This window comes from Anser anser, assembly GCF_964211835.1.
Source record: "Anser anser genome assembly, contig: SUPER_W_unloc_6, whole genome shotgun sequence".
In the NCBI taxonomy this organism is placed as follows: domain Eukaryota; kingdom Metazoa; phylum Chordata; class Aves; order Anseriformes; family Anatidae; genus Anser; species Anser anser.
In genome coordinates, this window is record NW_028154226.1 from 1 (window position 1) to 23915 (window position 23915).

The 23915-nt window shown below is 44.4% G+C and overlaps 1 long non-coding RNA gene across 1 annotated transcript; it reads right to left on the minus strand.

Annotated features, from left to right (window-relative positions):
• Positions 1-12847: 12847 nt before the first annotated feature.
• On the minus strand, positions 12848-23617 carry LOC310888941. Its single transcript, XR_014576271.1, has 4 exons — positions 23594-23617; positions 20243-20298; positions 18960-19075; positions 12848-17286 (listed from the first exon to the last, which is right to left on the minus strand). It is a non-coding gene; the product is annotated as an uncharacterized lncRNA (long non-coding RNA).
• Positions 23618-23915: the final 298 nt, after the last annotated feature.

Genomic DNA, 23915 nt, shown 5'->3' on the forward strand with positions numbered 1-23915 from the left:
ATCGCTATTCTTCTCTAGTCTGACCTCCTGCAAAATAAGCCTTGAAATTTTTCATTGCGAGCCCTGAAAATGGTAAAATTAAATCAGAGAAGATGAATGAATGCTGTCAGATTTTGTGTTAAAAATAGCTTTTCAAAGACACAGGAAAGAAGACAAATGCTTAAATTAAATATTTCACACACTAAACAGCTGTTAGATAGAAGACATCTACTTTGGCATTATTATTATTATTTATTGTATATTACACCACTGCCCACAGTTGTGCCTTTGTAATAAAACACAGATTCCCTTACCTACTCCCTTCCTGACTTTGAGAGACTGCAAACAAAGGCAATGACCATGCCAAGCTTCACACCCATGATGAATTTCACACACTGCAAGAGTTTCCTCTAAAACCCAGGTTTGTGCATAGATTTAATGCAGATGTGGATGATGCTGTAGCTCTATGCTTGTGCCCATGCAAACAAGACGGTACAGTTTATGGGTTTAAATACATGCTCATGTCTCTGTATACTATTTTTAAAGTCATAGAATTCACAATTATTTATTTTCCTGAAAGTTAAACAAGGGAAAACTTCTGGTTAGCAGGGATCGATGCCAGTGCATACCTCCATGGAGCTGGATACTGGGAGCCTTGTACATGGGTTGGGGTGTCAGATGTTGCTTCATGTTTCCCCACCCCAGTATCCCACAGGGACGGGAGAGGAGCACTGTATACACAGAGGAATCCTGGCACAAAGCAGATACATTTCTTGCACCAAATCATCAGCTAGCAGCAGAACAAAAGGGAAAATGCATTCTTCCACCTCCCAGGGTCACACTATTTGCATGGTGGTCTGTCCTGCATGAGTGAACAAATGTGCAAATATGCCATTTTCTCTTGTGTGCTGATCTCGCTGTGTTTAGCTTACCTACACAGAAGGTTTTTCAAATGCACTTAATGGGTATTAACTTGCAGTTCCTTACAACCCTCCAGCCAGATTGCTGAGCAATTATATACATACTTTCTGTTTTCAGAAACTCAGACAGACTCAAAGAACTAAATCAACATAAGGTGCAGAAATTTGTTCTACCACAACTAATTGTCCAATGAAAACCCTCAGTTCAGCAATATATCTGAAAATAGAGTGCTTAAGAAAGCCAACCTAGCATTTCAATCTATTTATAATATAAACCTTCATTATAGCCACTGTCGTTAAGAGGTTTTTATAGTATATAGCAAGAAGTTTTGGTCTTTAATTACTCCTTTAATCTTTGCTGGGCTTGTTCCTGAGAACAAGTTACACTCCTGCCTTTTACAGGATAAACAGCTTCCAGGAATGCATCAGACTGCCATAGGGGTCAGAGAGTGCATTTATTGAACACCACTCTATTTCAGCCTAAATCCTGACTGATCTGTTTTTGCTTAGTGGAAGTGTAATTATTATAGCTAATTAACAAATGGCCACCCAACTTTTTTTTTTTTTCCAGAGTAAGAGAATTTACATAAACTTTAATTTCTTCCATATGGCTCCATTTGTGGGGACACTTAGTAATAACAATGTATCGATGTGGTCCATTTGTGTTGACTGATGAATGGCTGATAGAACTGGTTTCAGCATTTTCCTCTTTTTTGTTACTTTTCCAAAACAGATGCAGGGGATGAGATGGTGCAGTGGCTCCTGTTACAGATTCATAGAAGACCTTCAAAGGCCATGTGTTTTCTTTACTGTCCTGCAGTATGACAAAGCACCATTGGAGATGTTTCTTTCACAAGGATGCACTGTTTTGATTACTCCTGGAAACACCATGGAGGCATAATGCTACTGTTTTCTGGATACCCTTGAAACTTGTGCTGGTGATGGGAGAATGACCCTTTATTGTAATTATAGGCCTCTCCTGTAAGAACAAAACTCTTTTATTCACCAGACACCCCCTAATAACCCTTAACAGAAGACAAACACAGAAAATGTTCACAAGCTAGTATTGATTTCTGAAAATTGATTTATTCATAAGCATTCACTAAGCAGCTTTCACAAACAGTTTCTGGACTAGAAGGTATTCATGAACAGCGCCTTCTCACCCTGAACCGTACATTATGCATAATGTGTTACTTCAGTCATATAGTATTGCTCCTGTTCCTGGACTGGTCAGTGATAATGTAGCTAGTGACTGGATGACTAACGCATAACGGCCAATATTGAATCATAAATAACATATAAATATTCAGAAAAGTGACATTTGAGGAATACAAGGGATCTGTAAACAGATACAGAAGTAGACTGTAGTCATTCATATACTCATGAATAACCTTATGAGACCTCATAAGAGAAGAGAAGTAAATCCACATACTCATTTGTGCCTAACCTCATTTTGTTATTCCAAGAGCTCTAATCTAACCCAGAGGGAGAGCAAAATTTACATGAAAGAGTCAGATAAAATGCATAAGCAGTCTTTGAAAGACATATGAGAACACAGTTCTATCTCCTCTCCAAAGCAAGCATGATCTACGGAAGGTTTGAGAGCTCTGCAGTCAGTTGATATCCCTTTCAGATTCAAAAAAAAAACTTGTGTGCTATTTTGTGATCAGCTTCAGTGTTTGAAGAGAAGAGAAGAGAGAAAGAGAAGAGAAGAGAAGAGAAGAGAAGAGAGAGAAGAGAAGAGAAGAGAAGAGAAGAGAGAGAGAAGAGAAGAGAAGAGAAGAGAAGAGAAGAGAAGAGAAGAGAAGAGAGAGAAGAGAAGAGAAAGAGAGAGAAGAGAAGAGAAGAGAAGAGAAGAGAAGAGAAGAGAAGAGAAGAGAAGAGAAGAGAAGAGAAGAAGAGAAGAGAAGAGAAGAGGGGTATGTGTCCATTTACTACCATCTGGTGAGTCTAGGGCTCCCCGTAGGAAATGTGAGGTCTTATTTTTAACCTGTTCGGGTAAAAGTGAACTTGAACCTCAGCTTCTCAAAGATCCAAGTGTTCCAATGACTAGGGCTGATAGTTCTACTTTTAAAATATAAACAGCTTCTCCTCCTTTACCTACCTTTTAAACACTACAGAAATAAAGAACTCAGATGTGAGACACTGTTTCTGTACTTCCCCCAAGTGATGGGGAGGGGACATCACCAGGGCAGCTGACCTAAACCAACCAAAGGGATATTCCATACCATATGATGTCACACTCAGCAATAAAAAGGGGGGCTCTCGTGGGGGAGGGGGCTGTCCTCCAGAACAACCATTACGTGTATTGAGGCCCTGCTTCCCAGGCCAAACATCGCTCGTTGATGGGAAGTAAAGAATAACCTTTTTTTTTTCCTTTCTCTCTGTGCTTCCACGCGGCCTTTGTTCTTTTTTTTTCTTTTTTTTTTCTCCCTTTTCCCTTTAATTAAATCATGCTTATCTCAAACCTTGAGCTCTTTGTGTTGTATTTTCTCCTCCTTCCTCTTTGAGGAGGGGGAGTGAGAGAGCGGCCGAGGTGGAACTCGGCTGCCCACCTGAGTAAAACCACCACAGTCCTTTTTGGTGCCCAACATGGGGCTCGAGGGTTGAGATAACAGTAGAATTGATTAAAATATTTACGATTAACATACTTCCTAGTCACAATGTTCGGTTTGCTGTTAATATTTTTCTGTGTGACTATGTCATATGTAATCCATTCTCTGTTCTCTTTTCTCCTCTATATCCGGTCAAGAGAACGTGCTAAAATCATAAACGAATCAGAAACCACTCCATCCCTATCCCTGAGTGAGTTGCGAGAAATACGAAAGGATTATGGTCGTCATCCAGGTGAGCACATCCTCACGTGGCTGCTTCGATGCTGGGATGCTGGGGCCAATAGCCAACAACTAGAAGACAATGAAGCCAAACAGCTGGGATCCCTCTCTAGAGAAAGGCTCATTGACAGAGTAATTGGGAGAGAGGCACAGGTTCTCAGCCTCTGGAGGCGACTCCTGGCAGCTGTGAAAGAAAGGTATCCCCATAAGGAAGATATTGTATATCAAGTAGGCAAGTGGACCACCATGGAGAAAGGTCTCCAGCAACTGAGGGAGTTAGCTGTGCTGGAGATGATTTACAGTAATCTGAACCATGAACAGACACCTAAAGACCCTGATGAAGTCCAGTGCACAACATCCATGTGGCGGAAGTTTGTATGGGCTGCACACCTATCACATGCCAGCATGCTGGCAGCAATAAATTGGGATGACAGGATGGGGCCAACAGTGGAAGCTCTGTCCAACTAGCTTCATAAATATGAAGAAAATCTCTCGCCCCAGTACGGGCCTGCATTTCAGTCATGGAGAAACTGTCCCAACGGTTAGAAGAAGACACAACTTCCTCCTTACCTAGATGGACGAATCTTTCAGCCATTAAGTGCCAGCCTTCTCCAGCTCAAGCAAGGGAGAATCCAGGATGCACACCACGGGGCACCTTGTGGTTTTATTTACGTGACCATGGGGAAGATATGAGGAAGTGGGATGGTGAACCAACCTCGGCCCTAGCTGCTCGGGTACGTGAACTGCGGAAAGATACAGCAGCAAGAAAAGAGGCCCCTAGGAGGACCGCTACCCCAGTTTCTGTTGGGCAGTCCCCCAGAGGCAGTAGAAGGGCTAGCATTGCTCCTGACCCTGATGAAGAGACCTCTGCTTCACATTTGGAAGAATTAATTGACAGATGCTCCAACCAGGACTAGTGGGGTCCTGCCTCTGGCCAGGTAGAGGAGAGGGACAACCGGATTTACTGGACTGTGTGGATTCGATGGCCTGGCACACCGGAACCGCAGAAATATAAAGCTCTAGTGGACACAGGTGCACAGTGTACACTAATGCTATCAAGCCACCAAGGGGCAGAACTCATCTGTATCTCTGGAGTGACAGGGGGATCCCAAGAGCTAACTGTATTGGAAGCTGAAGTGAGTCTAACTGGGAATGAGTGGCAAAAGCACCCCATCGTGACTGGCCCCGAGGCTCCATGCATCCTTGGCATAGACTACCTCAAGAGAGGGTACTTCAAGGATCCAAAAGGGTATTGGTGGGCTTTTGGCATAGCTGCTTTGAGCACAGAGAAGATTAGGCAGCTGTCTACCCTGCCTGGTCTCTCAGAAGACCCTTCTGTTGTAGCATTGCTGAGGATTGAAGAACAGCAAAAGCCAATTGCGACCACAACTGTGCACCAGAGGCAATATCACACCGAGACTCCCTAATCCCCATCCATGAGTTGGTTCATCATCTGGAGAGCCAAAGAGTGATCAGCAAGACTCGCTCACCCTTTAATAGTCCTATATGGCCAGTGCGAAAGTCTAATGGCGAGTGGAGGCTAACGGTGGACTATTGCGGCCTAAATGAAGTCATGCCACCACTGAGTGCTGCAGTGCCAGACATGCTAGAACTCCAGTATGAACTAGAGTCAAAGGCAGCTAAGTGGTATGCCACAATTGATATTGCTAATGCATTTTTCTCCATCCCTCTGGCAGCAGCATGCAGGCCACAGTTTGCTTCCACTTGGAGGGGCATCCAATACACCTGGAATTGACTGCCCCAGGGGTGGAAACACAGCCCTACCATTTGCCATGGACTGATCCAGATGACACTGGAACAAGGGGGAGCTCCTGAACACCTGCAGTACATTGATGACATCCTCGTGTGGGGTAATACAGCAGAAGAAGTTTTTGAGAAAGGGAAGAAAATAATCCAAATTCTCCTGAAAGCTGGTTTTGCCATTAAACAGAGTAAGGTTAAGGACCCGCACAGGAAATCCAGTTCTTGGGGGTAAAATGGCAGGATGGACGTCGCCACATTCCAATGGATGTGATCAATAAAATAACAGCAATGTCTCCGCCAACTAGCAAAAAAGAAACGCAAGCTTTCCTAGGCCTTGTGGGATTTTGGAGAATGCATGTTCCAGGCTATAATCAGTTTGTGAGTCCTCTATATCGAGTGACTCAAAATAGGAAGTATTTTGAGTGGGGCCCCAAGCAACAACAGGCCTTTGAACAAATCAAACAAGAAATAGTCCATGCAGTGGCCCTTGGGCCTGTCCGTACTGGACAACCTGTGCAAAATGTACTTTGCACTGCAGCTGGGGAGCATGGCCTCACCTGGAGCCTCTGGCAGAAGACCCCAGGAGAAACGCGAGGTCAACCTCTGGGTTTCTGGAGCCGGGGCTATCGAGGATCAGAAACCAATTACACCCCAACTGAAAAAGAGATACTCATGGCATATGAGGGTGTTTGAGCTGCTTCAGAAGTTGTGGGTACAGAAGCAGAGCTCCTCTTGGCCCCACAGCTACCTATGTTACATTGGATGTTCAAAGGGAAAATTCCCACTACACACCATGCGACTGATGCTACGTGGAGTAAGTGGGTAGCGTTAATTACACAGGCTCGAATGGGGAAACCCAACCGCCCAGGAATCCTGGAAGAGATCATGGACTGGATGGGGAGGCAGGGATTTCGGAGTACCGACAGAGGAGGTAACCCGTGCTGAAGAGGCACCACCATACAATGAGTTGCCAGAAGTCAGAAAGCAGTATGTGTTGTTCACTGATGGATCCTGCCGTGTGGTAAGGAGCCACCGGAAATGGAAAGCTGCTGTGTGGAGTACCACACGATGAGTCGTGGAGGCCATGGAAGGGGAAGGCGAGTCGAGTCAGTATGCAGAAGTGAAAGCTATACAACTGGCCCTGGAGATTGCTGAAAAAGAAGAATGGCCAGTACTGTGTGGCGTAATGACCACACGGATACCAGGGTTCTTTTAGGATCAGTAACTGCTGCTTCTTTATTGATGACATAACATCAGCTCTCTCTTACTGAGGGCCTAACTTCGTCTCTCATATTGAGGGCACAACTTCATTATTCCTTGTTGCATCCCCATCTTGAGGACAGGCTCCCTTCTTATACCATTTGCCCCACAGCAGTACTTTTCCACTAACTATTCATTCGTCAACAACTTTGCCCAGCAACGGCAAACACCCAGCAACTTCCATGCCTTAACAACTGGAGAACAAGCAACAGACAACAAGGCATCTCCTGAATCACCCTTCTTTGTTCCCTCTAAACTCTTTACATTCCTGATGGTCTCAACGTTAAGAGCCCGATGTTATCACCAACCATGGGGCTTGACCCCCATGGCCACACTCCCACAGTACTGCATCTCTACACTGACTCATGGACGGTGGCAAATGCTCTGTGGGGGTGGCTGCAACAGTGGAAACAGAACAACTGATAGGTATAGGTACTGGTAGGTAAACCCATCTGGGCTGCTACCCTGTGGCAAGATATTGCTGCTCGGGTAGAAAACCTGGATGTAAAAGTACGTCATGTAGATGCCCACATTCCCAAGAGTCATGCCACCGAAGAACATCAGAATAATGCAGAGGTGGATCGAGCTTCAAAGATTGAAGTGGCTCAGGTGGACCTGGACTGGGGATGTAAGGGTGAGCTGTTTGTAGCTCGATGGGCCCATGAAACATCAGGACATCTGGGGAGGGATGCCACATACAGATGGGCTCGTGATCGAGGGGTGGACCTGACCACTGAGGCCATCACACAGGTCACCCATGAGTGTGAGACCTGTGCTGCAATCAAACGAGCCATGAGGGTAAAGTCTCCCTGGAATAGGGGGAGGTGGCTTGGATTTTGATACGGTGAGGCCTGGCAAATTGACTACATCGGACCACTCCCACAAACCTGACGAGGCAAACGGTACATACTCACCATGGTAGAAGCAACTACTGGGTGGCTGGAAACATACCTCGTAAACCATGCCGCGGCCCGAAACACTATCTTGGGCCTGGAAAGACAAGTGCTGTGGTGACAAGGTACACCAGAGAGAATTGAGTCTGACAATGGGAGTCACTTCCAAAACAATTTGGTCACCTCCTGGGCCAAGAGGCATGGTATTGAGTGGGTGTATCACATCCCTTATCACCCACAAGCCTCTGGGAAGGCTGAGAGGTACAATGGGCTGTTAAAGACTATGTTACGAGCATTGGGTGCTGGGACATGGAAACAATGGGACATAAATCTACCAGAGGCCACTTGGCTAGTTAACAACAGAGGGTCTGACAGCCATCCTGGTCCTGCTGAAACAGAACTCCTACACTCTGTGGGAGAAGCTAAAAAGTCCCCGTAGTGCATGTAGTGAGTGGATGGGGAAGACAGTGTGGGTTGCTCCTGCCACTCGTGGGATTGTCTTCACCTAGGGACCAGGGTACACCTGGTGGGTAATGCAAAAGGATGGGGATATCAGGTGCGTGCCTCAAGGAGATTTAACCTTGGGAGAAAAATAATCTGTAATCTAAGTTATGTGTTACAGTATCACACAGTATCACAGATTTCTAGGTTGGAGGAGACCTCAAGATCATCGAGTCCAACCTCCGACCTAACACTAAGTACTCCACTAAACCATATCGCTAAGCTCTACATCTAAACGTCTTTTAAAGACCTCCAGGGATGGTGACTCCACCACCTCCCTGGGCAGCCCGTTCCAATGCTTAATAACCCTTTCGGTAAAGAAGTACTTCCTAACATCCAACCTAAAACTCCCCTGTCGCAACTTTCGCCCATTCCCCCTCATCCTGTCACCAGGCACATAGGAGAACAGACCAACCCCCACCTCTTTACAGCCTCCTTTAAGGTAACTGTAGAGAGCGATAAGGTCGCCCCTGAGCCTCCTCTTCTCCAGGCTGAACAAGCCCAGCTCCCTCAGCCGCTCCTCGTAAGACTTGTTCTCCAGACCCCTCACCAGCTTGGTCGCCCTTCTCTGGACTCGCTCGAGCACGTCCATGTCCTTCCTGTAGCGAGGGGCCCAAAACTGAACACAGTACTCGAGGTGCGGCCTCACCAGAGCCGAGTACAGGGGCACAATCACTTCCCTAGACCTGCTGGCCACACTGCTTCTTATGCAGGCCAGGATGCTGTTGGCCTTCTTGGCCACCTGGGCACACTGCTGGCTCATATTCAGCCGACTATCAACCAATACTCCCAGGTCCCTCTCGGCCAGGCAGCTTTCCAGCCACTCATCTCCCAGCCTGTACCTCTGCTTGGGGTTGTTGCGCCCCAGGTGCAGGACCCGGCACTTGGCCTTGTTGAACTTCATACAGTTGACCTCAGCCCATCGCTCCAGCCTATCCAGATCCTCCTGCAGAGCCTTCCTGCCCTCGAGCAGATCGACACACGCACTTAGCTTGGTGTCATCTGCAAACTTACTGAGGGTGCACTGGACGCCCTCATCCAGATCATCGATAAAGATATTAAAGAGGACCGGCCCCAGTACCGAGCCCTGGGGGACTCCACTAGTGACCGGCCTCCAACCAGATTTGACTCCATTCACCACAACTCTCTGGGCCCGGCTATCCAGCCAGTTTCTAACCCAGCGAAGCGTACGCCAGTCCAAGCCCCGAGCAGCCAGTTTCTTGAGGAGAATGTTGTGGTGAACTGTGTCAAAAGCCTTACTGAGGTCAAGGTAAACCACATCCACAGCCTTTCCCTCATCCACCAAGCGCGTCACTTGGTCATAGAAGGAGATCGGGTTCGTCAAGCAGGACCTGCCTTTCATAAACCCATGCTGACTGGGCCTGATCGCCTGCTTGCCCTGCAAGTGCCGCGTGATGACCCTCAAGATAATCTGCTCCATGAGCTTTCCTGGCACTGAGGTCAAACTGACAGGCCTATAGTTCCCCGGGTCTGCCCTGCGGCCCTTCTTATAGATGGGCGTCACATTGGCTAGCCGCCAGTCAACTGGGACCTCCCCCGATAGCCAGGACTGCCGATAAATGATGGAAAGCGGCTCGGCTAGCTCCTCCGCCAGTTCTTTCAGTACCCTCGGGTGCATCCCATCCGGCCCCATCGACTTGCGCACATCCAAGCTCCATAGCAGGTCGCCAACCATTTCCTCATGGATTGCGAAGGCCATGTCCTGCTCCCCATCCCCTTCCACCAGCTCAAGGCACTGGGTATCCAGAGAACAACCGGTATTGCCGCTAAAGACTGAGGCAAAGGCGGCATTAAGCACCTCAGCCTTTTCCTCATCCTTAGTAACTAGGTTTCCCCTCGCATCCAGTAAAGGATGGAGATTCTCCTTAGTCCTCCGTTTCGCGTTGATATATTTGTAAAAGGATTTTTTGTTGTCTTTAATGGCAGTAGCCAGGTTGAGCTCCAGATGAGCTTTGGCCTTTCTAATTTTCTCCCTGCACAGCCTCGCTACATCCTTGTAGTCCTCCTCAGTGGCCCGCCCTTTTTTCCAAAGATTATAAACCCTCTTTTTTCTGCTAAGCACAAGCCGCAACTCTCTGTTGAGCCAGGCCGGTCTTCTTCCACGCTGGCTCGTCTTTGGACACGTGGGGACGGACCGCTCCTGAGCCATCACGATTTCCTTCTTGAGGAGTGCCCAGCCTTCCTGGACTCCTCTGCCCTTCAGAACCGCCTCCCAAGGGACTCAGCCAACCAGCGTCCTGAGCAGCTCAAAGTCAGCCCTCCGGAAGTCCAATACAGCAGTTTTACTGGTCCCCTTCCTGGCCTCGCCAAGAATAGAGAACTCTACCATTTCGTGGTCACTCTGCCCAAGACAGCTCCTGACCACCACATCTCCCACCAGTCCTTCTCTGTTTGTGAACAGAAGGTCTAGCGGGGCACCACCCCTGGTAGGTTCACTGACCAGCTGCGTCAGGAAGCTATCTCCCACGCTCTCCAGAAACCTCCTAGACTGCTTTCTCTGTGCCGTGTTGTGTTTCCAGGATATGTCCGGGAAGTTGAAGTCCCCCACGAGGACAAGCGCCGACGATTTTGCAACTTCTGTCAGTTGCCTATAAAACTCCTCATCCGTCTCCTCATCCTGGTTCAGCGGTCTATAACAGACCCCGACCAGGAAGCTAGCCTTGCCGGCCTTCCCGCGGATCCTAACCCACAGGGATTCAACCTTATCATTCCCAGCCTGGAGTTCCACAACATCAAAAGATTCTCTAATGTAGAGAGCCACGCCACCACCCCCTCTGTGCTGCCTGTCCCTCCTGAAGAGCCGATAGCCAGGCATTGCAGCACTCCAGTCGTGGGAGCGGTCCCACCACGTCTCCGTGATGGCAACCAAGTCGTAGCCTGCCTGCTGCACGATGGCTTCCAGCTCCTCCTGTTTGTTACCCATGCTGCGTGCATTAGTGTAGATGCACTTCAGCTGGGCCATCGCCTTCTTCCCTGACCTAGCCATTGTTTCCCCCGGCACAGCTCCAACAAGCCTTGTTTGAGCCCCGTCCCCCTTCTTACCTAGTTTAAAGCGCTCTCTATGAGTCCCGCCAGCTCCTGGCCTAGGATCCGTTTTCCCCTTGGAGATAGGGACCCGTCTGGGGCCATCAGGCCGGGTGCCGAGTAAAGCTCCCCATGGTGAAAAAACCCAAAATTTCTGTGCTGGCACCAGCCTCTGAGCCACCTATTAACCCCGCGAGCTTTCCATGTCCTCTCCGTGCCTCTCCCTTCCCCCGTAGGGATAGACGAAAACACCACCTGCACTCCCGCTCCCTCCACCAATCGTCCCAGCCCCCTATAGTCCTGTTTGATAGCCTTGAGGTTTCTCTTTTCAACATCGTCACTGCCAGCCTGGACTATCAAAAGCGGGTAATAGTCAGAGGGGCGAACCAGGTTTGGAAGCTTCCTGGTAATGTCTCTGACCCTGGCCCCAGGGAGGCAGCAGACTTCCCTATGTGTGGGGTCAGGCCGACAAATAGGGCCCTCCGTTCCCCTGAGGAGGGAGTCGCCCACAACAATCACCCTTCTTTCTTTCTTGGTGGAGGCAGTCCTGAGGCGTGGAGTCAACTTCCTCACCTCAGGCATCCTCCTGGGTAGGCTTCCTACCTCATCCTCACCCACCGGTCTCTCAAGCTCCAGGGCCTCAAACCTATTGTTCAATGGCACCTGGGAAGGCGGCACCGGAAGGGGAGGGCATCTCCTGCGAGGTCGAGCAGGGACCTGTCTCCATTCCTCCTCAACTCACAGGTCCCCTCCCTCTGCCCGATGGCGACAGGGCAGGGGGTCCACCCCCCTTTGGAGCGTCTCACCCTGGTCCCTCTCCCTCCGGTCCTGCAGGGAGTCGCTCCACCAGTCTATCTCCCGCTCGCACTCCCTGATATCCCTCAACCTCTGCACCTCCTCCTTGAGTTCCGCCACCATGCGGACCAGGTCGTCCACCTGCTCGCACCTCACGCAAGCAGTCTCTCTGCCTCCCGCCGATGGCAGCAAGAGGCTCAGACACTCCCCGCATCCGGAGACCTGAACTGCCGCGTGTTTGGATGGGCAGTCGGTCTGGGTGTGCACTGACTTCCTAGAGAAAGCACCGTGCCTGGTGGAGACCATTGCAGCCCAGCTGACAGGAGAGTGCCGTTGGAGGAGTTGTCCCTATGGGCGGGTGTGAGCGCTCCGCCCTTCCTGCCCGCGCTAACTGCCTCGCTAACTGCCACGTCACTCCCTGTTTGCCGGCCCTGGTCGCCGCGCTCCTGGTCGCTCGCGCTCCCTAAGGGCTGCCTTTGAACGGCCAGGGGGAGGCCGGGGGGAGGAGCTGTCGCTGACGCTGCTGGCTCCGCCTACGCCTCGTCAGCCTCCCTCACGAGGGCTGCCGGTGCCTGGCGGCTCCCTCACGTAGGCTCGATGCCCGAAAAATAGCCCTGCCTGTCCCGATCCCGCGCTCCGCTGCAGCACGCATCTGCCCCGGAGCCAGTCGCCTCGGCAAGTGTTGTAGGAGGACACTGCATAACCAATGACAGGTCAACTTTGCAAGGAACCAGGCAAGTAAAATAAAACTACTTCATGTTTCTGGTTGCAAAATCTCTTTTGAACTTCATGTGAAATGACTTAGTCCCACAGAAGCTCCATATTTGATAAGAAAGCCAGTCTTTGCTTCAGAAAATAAAGAATCGTGCAAAATTTTATTAACATCATAACTCTTAAAGTATTAGCCAGCTCAGCTTTGTAAAGCCCTGTAATGTATGTTTTCCATTTTATATATGAGGAATCTTAGACATCAAAAGACGACATTGTGAGCACTGCGAAATCATTGGTAATAATTATTTAAAAAATTCTTCTGTAGGGTCTCATCAGTTAGAAGACTATTGATGTAAAAAGGTACATAAGTGCTCTCCAAAAGCAGGAAGAGAGACTCCTAAAAAGACACAGTCTTAATGGAATTCATTGAATGGAAAGGCACAGTTACAAGTAGTCAGAGAGTGCATATAATTACATATACAGTTAAAAGAGAAAAAAAAGCACGGTGAGTACATGCTTTGAAGTTTTCCACATACCTACTCTTTCATAAAGAGAGGCAACGCACACACTCTATTGAACCCTAATGGCTTGTCTGAAACAACTTGCATTCAGAGAACTTTCAAGGAGCATTTGACTGTTTTCAAGATTATAATTATGTTTATGTTCATTACATGTACTTAAATCTCTACATCTTTTTTATTGGCTTTGCTCGATTTAGACCAAACCCTGTTCTTCAAATAATTAACTTTTTTACAACTAAGAAATCCTGTATAGCTACTTGGGTTCAGCTGAATTTCAGCTGAATTGTATCTAAAATAATCTTTATAACAATCCTAAAGTATTTGCCAACTCCGTCATCCATTAACTTTTCACAGTAGGCAAACATTTCGTGTTTTACTGACATATTCCAAAAACACGTACAGGGGGACTAAGTAGGCATGAGGGCAAGGGAGTTATCATTAATTTGCAATTTCCTGTTATTGTACATTACACCTAATCTGCATCTTTATGGCCTTCTTCCATCTTAAAATGTTACTATGTTATTTTTCTGGCTTACTTTTGCTCCTTGAATATTGTAAAAAATACTGTAAAAGTCACTAAAAATGCAATAAAATTGTGTCAATCAAAAGCAATGCAGCAATCTCTATTGAGCAAACAATTCGAAAGCTACAGCGAAAATGCAATTGCAGCATGTTGCAATTGATTAAAAATATAAATCAGAAAATTAATTTTTTTCAAGTTTTAGTTATTACGAGCTGTTTAATGTATAGAGTAGTTAATGTGATCCTATCTGAAGTCCTGTAAAGAGGCTACCAGTACAAACAGTGATAATGTCTTCCGTTGTTCCATTAATATGGATTCACAGAATCACAGCATCACAGAATCACAGAATCATCTAGGTTGGAAGAGACCTCCAAGATCACCTAGTCCAACCTCTGACCTAACACTAACAAGCCCTCCGCTAAACCATATCACTAAGTTCAACATCTAAATGTCTTTTAAAGACCTCCAGGGATGGTGACTCAACCACTTCCCTGGGCAGCCCATTCCAATGCCTAACAACCCTTTCAGTAAAGAAGTTCTTCCTAATATCCAACCTAAACCTCCCCTGGCGCAACTTTAGCCCATTCCCCCTCGTCCTGTCACCAGGCATGTGGGAGAATAGACCAACCCCCACCTCTCTACAGCCTCCTTTCAGGTACCTATAGAGAGCGATAAGGTCGCCCCTGAGCCTCCTCTTCTCCAGGCTGAACAACCCCAGCTCCCTCAGCTGCTCCTCATAAGACTTGTTCACCAGACCCCTCACCAGCTTCGTTGCCATTCTCTGGACTCTCTCGAGCACCTCGATGTCCTTCTTGTAGCGAGGGGCCCAAAAGTGAACACAGTACTTGAGGTGCGGCCTCACCAGAGCCGAGTACAGGGGGACAACCACTTCCCTAGTCCTGCTGGCCACACTGTTTCTGATACAAGCCAGGATGCTGTTGGCCTTCTTGGCCACCTGAGCACACTGCTGGCTCATATTCAGCCGACTATCAACCAATACTCCCAGGCCCTTCTCTGCCAGGCAGCTTTCCAACCACTCATCTCCCAGCCTGTACCTCTGCTTGGGGTTGTTACGCCCCAGGTGCAGGACCCGGCACTTGGCCTTGTTGAACTTCATACAGTTGACCTCAGCCCATCGCTCCAGCCTATCCAGATCCTCCTGCAGAGCCTTCCAACCCTCGAGCAGATCGACACACGCACCTAACTTGGTGTCGTCTGCAAACTTAATGAGGGTGCACTCTTTCCCCTAATCCAGATCATTGATAAAGATATTAAAGAGGACTGGCCCCAGCACTGAGTCCTGGGGGACTCCACTAGTGACCGGCCTCCAACTGGATTTAACTCCATTCACCATGACTCTTTGGGCCCGGCTATCCAGCCAGTTTTTAACCCAACGAAGCGTACGCCAGTCCAAGCCATGAGCATCCAGTTTCTTGAGGAGAATGTTGTGGGAAACGGTGTCAAAAGCCTTACTGAAGTCAAGGCAGACCACATCCACAGCCTTTCCCTCATCCACTAAGCGTGTCACTTTGTCATAGAAGAAGACTATAGGGAACTCTTCCCCAGGGAAGACTATAATAACAGGGGAAGTGTAAAGTCATCCTTCCCAGGAATGATCTCATTGATGTGGCTCAGGGACCTCTTGACCCAGCGCTGCACATCTCTGCCTTTAGGAGCATTTGCTGAATTTTTCTCCCCTGCCCTTGCCTAATCACTTCTTGAGCCCAGTATAGACGAAGCATGAATGAGACTGAGACAGCTTTCAAGCGAATGACTTGGGGGTTGTGCTGATTTCAGACTCTGCTGTAACTTCACGTTAGAAAATAAATTTTCTCACGGGACCACCACAATGGATCAAAAGTTCAAAAGCTGAGAGGAAATGATAATCTTGGGATGGGGATATGGGAGAAAGAAGATCTAGTAATTTCAAGGCTAGTGTGGGTAATTTTCCTTCCCCATCCAATTTCGGTGTATGAGTGGAGGTAAAGTAGCTTCTTCAAGAATCCAGATATCCTTTTGGTCAATATGACAACTTAGTTCTAATCTGGTTTTACGCACAACAGATAAATAAGCAATCATAAACTATGTCATCATAAATAAAAGCCTTACTGAGCTCAGGCAATGAGAACCAATCAATAGAGGATACATCCCCAGTGAAAGCAACAGCTAATGCTGTGTGGTTCCTGGTGGATACTCTGTCATTGTATTTTAAAACCACAAGGAATTCCCTGTGTCATCAGCAGTGACCACTTTATTGCTGGTGAATTAGAAAATGAGCAGGGCTAAAGGTACATTTGAATTCCACAGACTCATTCATTTAGCACATCTTCCAATGGGGGAGATCACCGGGTTAGCCCATGGGTTTGGAGGGATGCAGAAAAGAAAAACAGGCTCTTGAATTTCAACTTACCAATGATACTAGATTATGATATTTTCTGCTCTTTCCATTGCAGTGAAGCAAATTAAGGCTGATTACCAGCAAAAAATAAAGGACTGAGCTGGTCTGCTTAGTCATTTATGTCACATAGTAATTAATGTCTATTCCTCTGATTGTTTCAGTCAGAAATTCAAACTCAAAACAAAACTACATTTTTTCAAGAACTATTACACTTCCTAATATTTACTAGATTGAATATTTCCTTTTTTAAAGATCAAAATTCTCAATTTCAAAATAGCTCTTCACTTTTTTTTTTTTTTTGGTGAGACGAATCTTTTAAAAATGGATCATTCCAACTTGAAATTAATAATTTTATTTATGTCTAGAAAAGTTGATTTGTTCAACCTGGAAAACCATATAGCACACCCTTCCCCGCCAATATCTTTTAAATCTTTTTATGTCATTGAATATTTTTAATGAATCGGAAGTTTTAGCGAACTGAAAACTATCTGTTTATTTTTGTAGTTGTGCTACCTATCTATCCCATGGCATATATCCTGAATACCATCAGATACATTAATTCAGTCTCAGTCTAAAAAGTGAACAAACTTCATTAAAACAGTGCAATTCCTTTTGCAAATATTAAAGGAGAAAAGAACAGCAATTTGAAATCATTCATTTCTCTCTTGCTTAATGAATTATTGATTTGTACCTTACATTTGAATGATAGTGCTCTGATGTGATAAACATTGATTTGAATCTTTATACAAATATTGTATATCATCACCAGATTATGGCAACAGAATAATACATAGCAAGATAGACCAGAAGGGTCTATAATACAAAAATCATTATGAGGTGCCATGACTGTGTACTGCGTGTGTATGATGGGGGTGTATATGTAAAATAGAAAATGGAAATGAAAGTAATACATCCAGGGGGATGGTAACAATGAAGAATTATAGAAAGTTTACATTTGCGTTAACACTGAACAGGGAACCTTGAAAATGAAAAATAATTACTTTCTGCTACTAGTAATTCTTCTAAGTTGACATTTCTTGCAACCAGAAGTGCAGAGCTGTTACAGGTTTAGAGAGTTCTCTTACACCTTGCTCACGTTCAGGAGCTTTAACTTCATGCGCAGCTATTCACACCAATAGGAACTACATAGTCAAAAGACAAAAGAAAAGTGCTGAGAGCAGTAAACACATAGATAATACTGTCCACCAAACAATTTTGCATTTCCTTTATGCACCATTTATTTCAGACAAAAAAGATGCTGAGAGATTTACATCAAAGTGATTTCCACAGCTCAGCTGTTCAAGGCTAGGGAGATGATTGAAGCACTGAGCTACGCTTTCCCGGGGACCTGTGTCTACCCCTCTCCTGTCATGCCTGGGAGTGGGAGATCTCATATGGTCTCTCTCAGACAAGTTCATTTCTGGGATCCGTTGTCTGTATTTAAGCAGCCTGGACAAGGGGCAAAGGCCCCTGTTTACAGAGAGGATGAAGGAAAAATTGTCTCTATTTTTCCCTTGGACAGCAGAAGGACCGGTTGTCCTTCCTTTGGGGTACGTGCAGTGGGCAGGCTGGGAAGGTCTCCACCATCCTTCTCCTGAGCCCACTGCAAAGTGGAGAGCACCCCTTCAACATTCGTGGGGGAGAAAGCCATGCTCAGGGCACACATGAGGTTGAAATAGTCAGATATTTCACAATATAAAACAAATCATCCATGTCCAGTTCCAAAATATTCATATTTGTCATGCAAAATCCTCAAAGATCCTTATTTAGAAAAAATAAAATACAATACAATAAAAAAATAAATTAAAATAAAATAAATAAAATAAAATAAAATAAAATAAAATAAAATAAAATAAAATAAAATAAAATAAAATAAAATAAAAATAACTATTATGGCCAGGAATTATATCAACAGTTGCCACAAAAAAATGTGCTCTGCTGTAAGGGATCGGTTTGTCAAAAAAAATGCAATGTTTGATGAGTCGAAAGTTAGTTGTCTACCTAACATACAGGAATCTAAAAAGTGAGAATTAAGACATGAGAGGATGCATTTTCTGCAAGGGAGGCCTGCGTCCCTGCCTGTCAGTGCCTGCAGCATCAGTAAGGACTTCAGCAAAGCAGGCGTTTGTTAGAAGAATGTGTGAAAATGTTACCAGATTGCAGGGCAACACACAACAGCCCTTGTGCTGAACATGGAGTCCAGCTCTTCTTAGTTACCATCAGTTACCTGGAGAATTTATTATAATTGCTGCAGACATTGCCCAAAATATACATCCTGAATAAACTTTGATATCGAGTGCAACTGCACAAAACAGTAACTTGGTGCACCTTTGGCATTGCCTTTTCCCTGGCTATGGACTGTTGTCCTGAACCTTTTCTGTTCCCATGTCTCACCCATTGTGCAGCTCCTTTGGCAATACAGGTTAGAGAATCACTCACTGAGCACGGTTTCTACTCCAGACATTTTCAACATTCCTTTTCTGTTCCTTTAAGAACTAAATAAGAGGAACAGAGGTTGTATCTGAGAGCAGAAACATCACTAGGGAAGAGTTGCCCTCCTGTTGCTTTTTTTGTTTGTTTGTTTGTTTTTTGTGTTTGTTTTTTTTGTGTGTGTGGGTGGGGGGAATAAACATTAATTGATGATTAGGGAATCATATGAAGACATCAAAACACATTCAACTCCAGACACAGCCTTAACTCCAAATCCATTATCTTGGCTCTGCAAGAACCCACATTACCTACAGCAGCTCCTGCTGGTCACTGGGGCTATGCCCAGTTCATCTGCTCATTACATTTTTTTCTGTCGCCTACTTACAGAATAGTCGGAACATCTCATTTTAATGACAAAATGGTGTGGAGATTCAGGTGGCAGTCAGTGGCAGTGATGAGAAATCCAGCCCAGGAAACTGCTCCAGGAAAAAATGCTTGGACCTAAGTGAAAAGAGCAGATGCATTATGGCTAGTTGCTCATCCCATTTGAAGGCCGAGTTGTGTTATGTGTATTTATTTCACATTACTATAGTCAAAGTTAAAATTTTTATGTACTACTTCTCATTTGTCCAAGAGTTTGGGAAAAAGGGAATTACAATTTCATATACAATGTGTGGTCTGAAACAGGGTGAATACATGGCTTGTGTTTGTATTTAAATCCATCACTGCTCAGAACCTTCTCCAGCAGTAATGTTTAATACAGGCTTTAATACTGTGCTTCTGTTCATTTAGAGGTGATTTAAAACCATTTCTGGAGTAAGTACACATTTAGGAATTGTTGTCCAGGGCACAGAAACTTCCTGACTTGAGCTTCAGAAGAAACCAAAACCTCCTAAGCAAAAATTAAAGTAATTGCTTATTATTGAAAATCAAGTAAACACCTTTGTGGCCAAAGTTTCTCTTCAAACCTCACCACCAGGACATATGTTGCTAATTTGCAAGTCCCATTTTGAAAATTTTAGGCATATTATTTTTAATTTTTTTCATATTCAAAATGTCAAAAGCATTTATAACAGAGAAGCACTTCCTGTAAAGAAAAAAATGGGAAAGGTAATGCAAATTCGTTTTTAGTGCTTGTCAGAGCCTTCACATGGGTTTTAGTTTTGATTAAAAGAAAACAATACACAATCATCGACCACAAAACCAGCAGTGATGATGTAGAAGATTTGGGCAACTGGAAATTTCATTTTTGATTACCAATTTCTGCCTTTTTCATTCATCTCCAATGTTTTCAGAGAAATGCCTTCTGGAAAGTAGCTATATATTATAAGCTAATTTAATTTTAAAACTCTGGTTTGGTGACATTTACAGGATATTTAACACTTTCCAAAACTGTGACGGTATTTATATTCCTGGATATAGTTTTAGGAGCCTAATTTCAAGTTTAAAAATGTTGACTCATAGGCTGCTCAAGATGTATGAGAAACATCCTTTAGAACATGTGTAAAATGACAAGAATAAAGGTGTTAGGCTAAAAACCTGGTCGAAGAAATAAAAACCTACCAGGAAGGCTGTTAATCTGCTCACGTAAAACTGCACCAAGCAACCTGCAATCTCCTTATGTAAGGTTTCTAACCAAAGGATGTCTTGGGCTGTACAAACACTTACCAAGCTGGAATTGCAGCTCTGTGGTGGATTATCTGGGTAGATTGAGGATGCACATGCTAGCTTGTAGCATACAGGAAACAAGGGGGGAAACTTGGTTATTAAGATTTTATTATTGAATTAGGCAATTGTACTTTCGGAAAGTTCAGTGTTTCTATTTCATGGAGTTCCCTGAATCCAAGAAACCGGGTGAAAATATCCCATGAATAGCATTTTCTATGTTGGCCCCTTTCAGAATGCTTGGTGCTTGTTATACAGACCTGGATTCAGGTGATAACAATTTTTTTTATTTAATTTTATAAAATGTTTTTATTTTTGACAATTTTAATTTTATAAAATGTTTTTATTTTTGACAACATCAACAACAACAACAAAACCAAAGAAATTCAAAACAAAAGTGCTTATGGTATTAATTATAGTGGTTGCAAGAAAAAAAATAAAATAACAGTCTTTACAGTTATGCTAGCAGAGGACAAGGCAGACCCAAAGCTGTTCTTCCTTAAAAAATACCTCATGATCTGAACTTCTTTTCAGGATTTTAGAAATTATTGGGATATCTCGTATATTTCTGAAACTTGAAAATCACACTACAATCTTTTTGGTGAATTTTCCATCACTTGGTTGGATTTTGAAGAAATTAGAAACATACTGCTTTCCTAGGACTTTTCAGCACCTCCTCTTTTTCACCCTCCTACAGATTAAAACATGGTATGATATACCAAGACTGGCCAAAAGAAAGAAAATGCAGAAGCACGTCTTAAAGCCTCAGGCTTTCAAACTGCAAGAGACAGGGATGGAAGCTCCAGACAAACATGTGCACCCATGCTGTTAGAGGGTGCAGCCCCAAGCTTAAATATAATGCCCAGTTGAGAAATCTTTCCTTAAATTTCAAAACTCACAGGCTGCTGCCCTCTGCCTCTTCCCTTGCTGCCTGACTACTGCATTTTTAATTAATGACATCATTATGTACCAATTAAAGACCCTGTTGAGCGCAATATATAGGAGCACTTTGAAGGGGCAAAAAACATGATTACTCTTCTTATGTTAGGACTTCTTAAAAAATATCTGGACATATAGAGATGCCATTGCAGATTTCATAAATGAAATGTGTTAGTGCTCTTTAGCATCCCAAATACATTGAAGAAGACTAAGTGCAGAAAAGCCTCAGATTTAATTCTGTCTTCAGTAACTTTCCTTCTCCTATCCAACCTCTGAATACAGTTCCTGCAGAGCTTTATCCATGGGGACAATTCAGTAGCCCCAGTGATTTACCAATGGCCAGAATTCTGCATCAGGTAATGAATTGCCAGCCCCATTCTCATATAGGTGCCTTATCAAAGGTTTTCTCTCACTGATTTATGGAAATGATTCTTCTTCTGGAGCTCCCTGCCTCAGGACAGCTCTGGAAATACAACTGTAAGAGCTAGATATTGTGAAGATGGGGGCTAGCTACTCCAGCCTGATCTGAAAGGTTTTCTTGAACTGTCTGATATTTTCCCTTTTCTGCATCTTCTGTACTGACAGAGATCTACATCATTTCCATCCCTGACCAATATTAATAGACTTCTATTTACTGACTGCCTTATGTGTATCATTGGGTTTATTTGGCAAGGTTTTGGTGGCAGGGGGGCTGCAGAGGTGGCCTCTGTGATCAAAGCCCAGCAGCTGCCCCATGTCAGAACAGCGCTAGCTCCAGCCAGCTCCAAAAGGGACTCCAGATGCTCCAGGCACCAGAGGAGAAGTTCCCCTGTGGCCCGTGGAGAGGCCCATGGTGGAGCAGGCTGTCCCCCTGTGGCCTGTGGGGTTTTGCCCATGATGGTAATTGTTGAGTGATCTCCCTGTCTTTATCTCAACCCTTTGACCCTTTTCCTTTGTATTTTCTCCCCTCTTCCTTTGAGAAGGGGGAGTGAGAGAGCGGTGTGGTGAAGTTTAGTTGGCCATCAGTGTGAAACCACTACACAAAGCCTCATTCATTCAAGACTGCCTGCAAGTTTTCATCCTTCCCTAGCACCACAAATCTTCCTCAAGGCAGTATGTGCCATACATACACATGTATGTCCAGGTGTGGCTGCAATGGCTCTGAGATATAGGAAAAGGTTAGTGCTGTGGTCTGCAACACAATGTCATATCAAGCTGCATTGCTCAAAAGTAAATTCCCTTCTGCTTTAGTGCATACGTGTGAATTGTTTAACTCTGCTATTTTGATAGGCACCTTTGTGAATTAAGCACTACAGCAGATAAAGGTTTCTAACTTCAGCTTAAAACCAAAGCAACGTGACTGGGTCTGTAAGAGCATCCTCTGCTGTGGGAGCATGGGGCTGGGGGAGGTTGGGGAAGCTGCAACCCCATTCAGCACTGCGTCACCACCGATCAATGCAAACTGAATGACCAAATACTTTCTAATCTATTTAGCTTCCTGGGTCTTTTATTTTAGCTTGGGGTTGGTGTGCTGTGCAAGAGCTAAACAAATAAAACTTCCATGCTGAAATGTAAAAGAAGAGACAGAAGAGTGAAAAGAAATAGAGGAGATATTTCTAGCACTGTTTTTTATAACTGTTTTCCAGCATCTTCCAAATCTACTGTTATCCCTTTAAGAATGCTCATCTTGGTTTATAGAAGCTAGTAGCATTAAAAATACAGTAATTAACATGTTCATAATGTAAATGCTAATCATTTAACATGTCAAGCATCTTCATCCCCTACTGAATCAATATGAATTATTAAAACAGACTCTTTAAGACCTTTAAAATCAACTCTCAAAGCATGCACTAAACAACCACACCACTGGCATACAAGAGCACCAAGTTACAAATTCATGTGTTAGACTGTCTGACACACTCATTCTCTTTGATGAGAAAAAACAAAGACAAAAACCTCCTCCCAGAATGTTATAATCAGAACTACATAATCTGTATGCATAAGTGAAATAGTTTTTTTTTTTCTCAGAGGTTTTGTAATTTTTTTTTTTAAGTAAGCCCTATAGAGTTGAAAAAAAAAAAAGAGAACTAACATGTTCAGGATAAGCAATAAGTTTTTCCACAACAAAACTGTGAGACAGTCCCAAAAGATCTTGAAACAATAAATATATAAAGTTAATAAAAAACAAATATAATAGAGTAATAACAAGTAGGATAAAAGTTAAAGTCCCTAGCTTTAAAAAAAGTTTTGTCAGAATTGTTATTGGTCCTGAAGAATGCTGTATGGACATTTGGAAATTTATTTTAAATATTACAAATAAACCCTAACTCTTAAAACCAAAGTTATTTCCATCTTTATTGCAGAAAGGACAAGAAAAAGGTTCACATTTTCAAATGGCTGCAAAACAGAGATGAAATTATTAGACATGCATCTTACCTCAGATCCAGCTTACTATGCTTCAAGAGAGTCGTGAAGTAGCTTTTGTGTATTTATATACGTACGCAGACAAATGTCTGCATGAGATGGCTGTTTCTTGATCAACCCATTGAAATAAGATTGTTTTTTGTTGTTGTTGCTTCTGTTAGAGATATGAAATAAATGAAGTTTTGCAATCGGATGCAAACAATCACATAAAGAGTGAATTTCAAATACTTTCATATCAGATTGCACAATGCTGGTGTTAACATCATGTTCTACTTAAACAATCAGATAACAGCCTGGATGTTAATAAGCCAGAGGTTGTTCTTGCTTTGTGAAA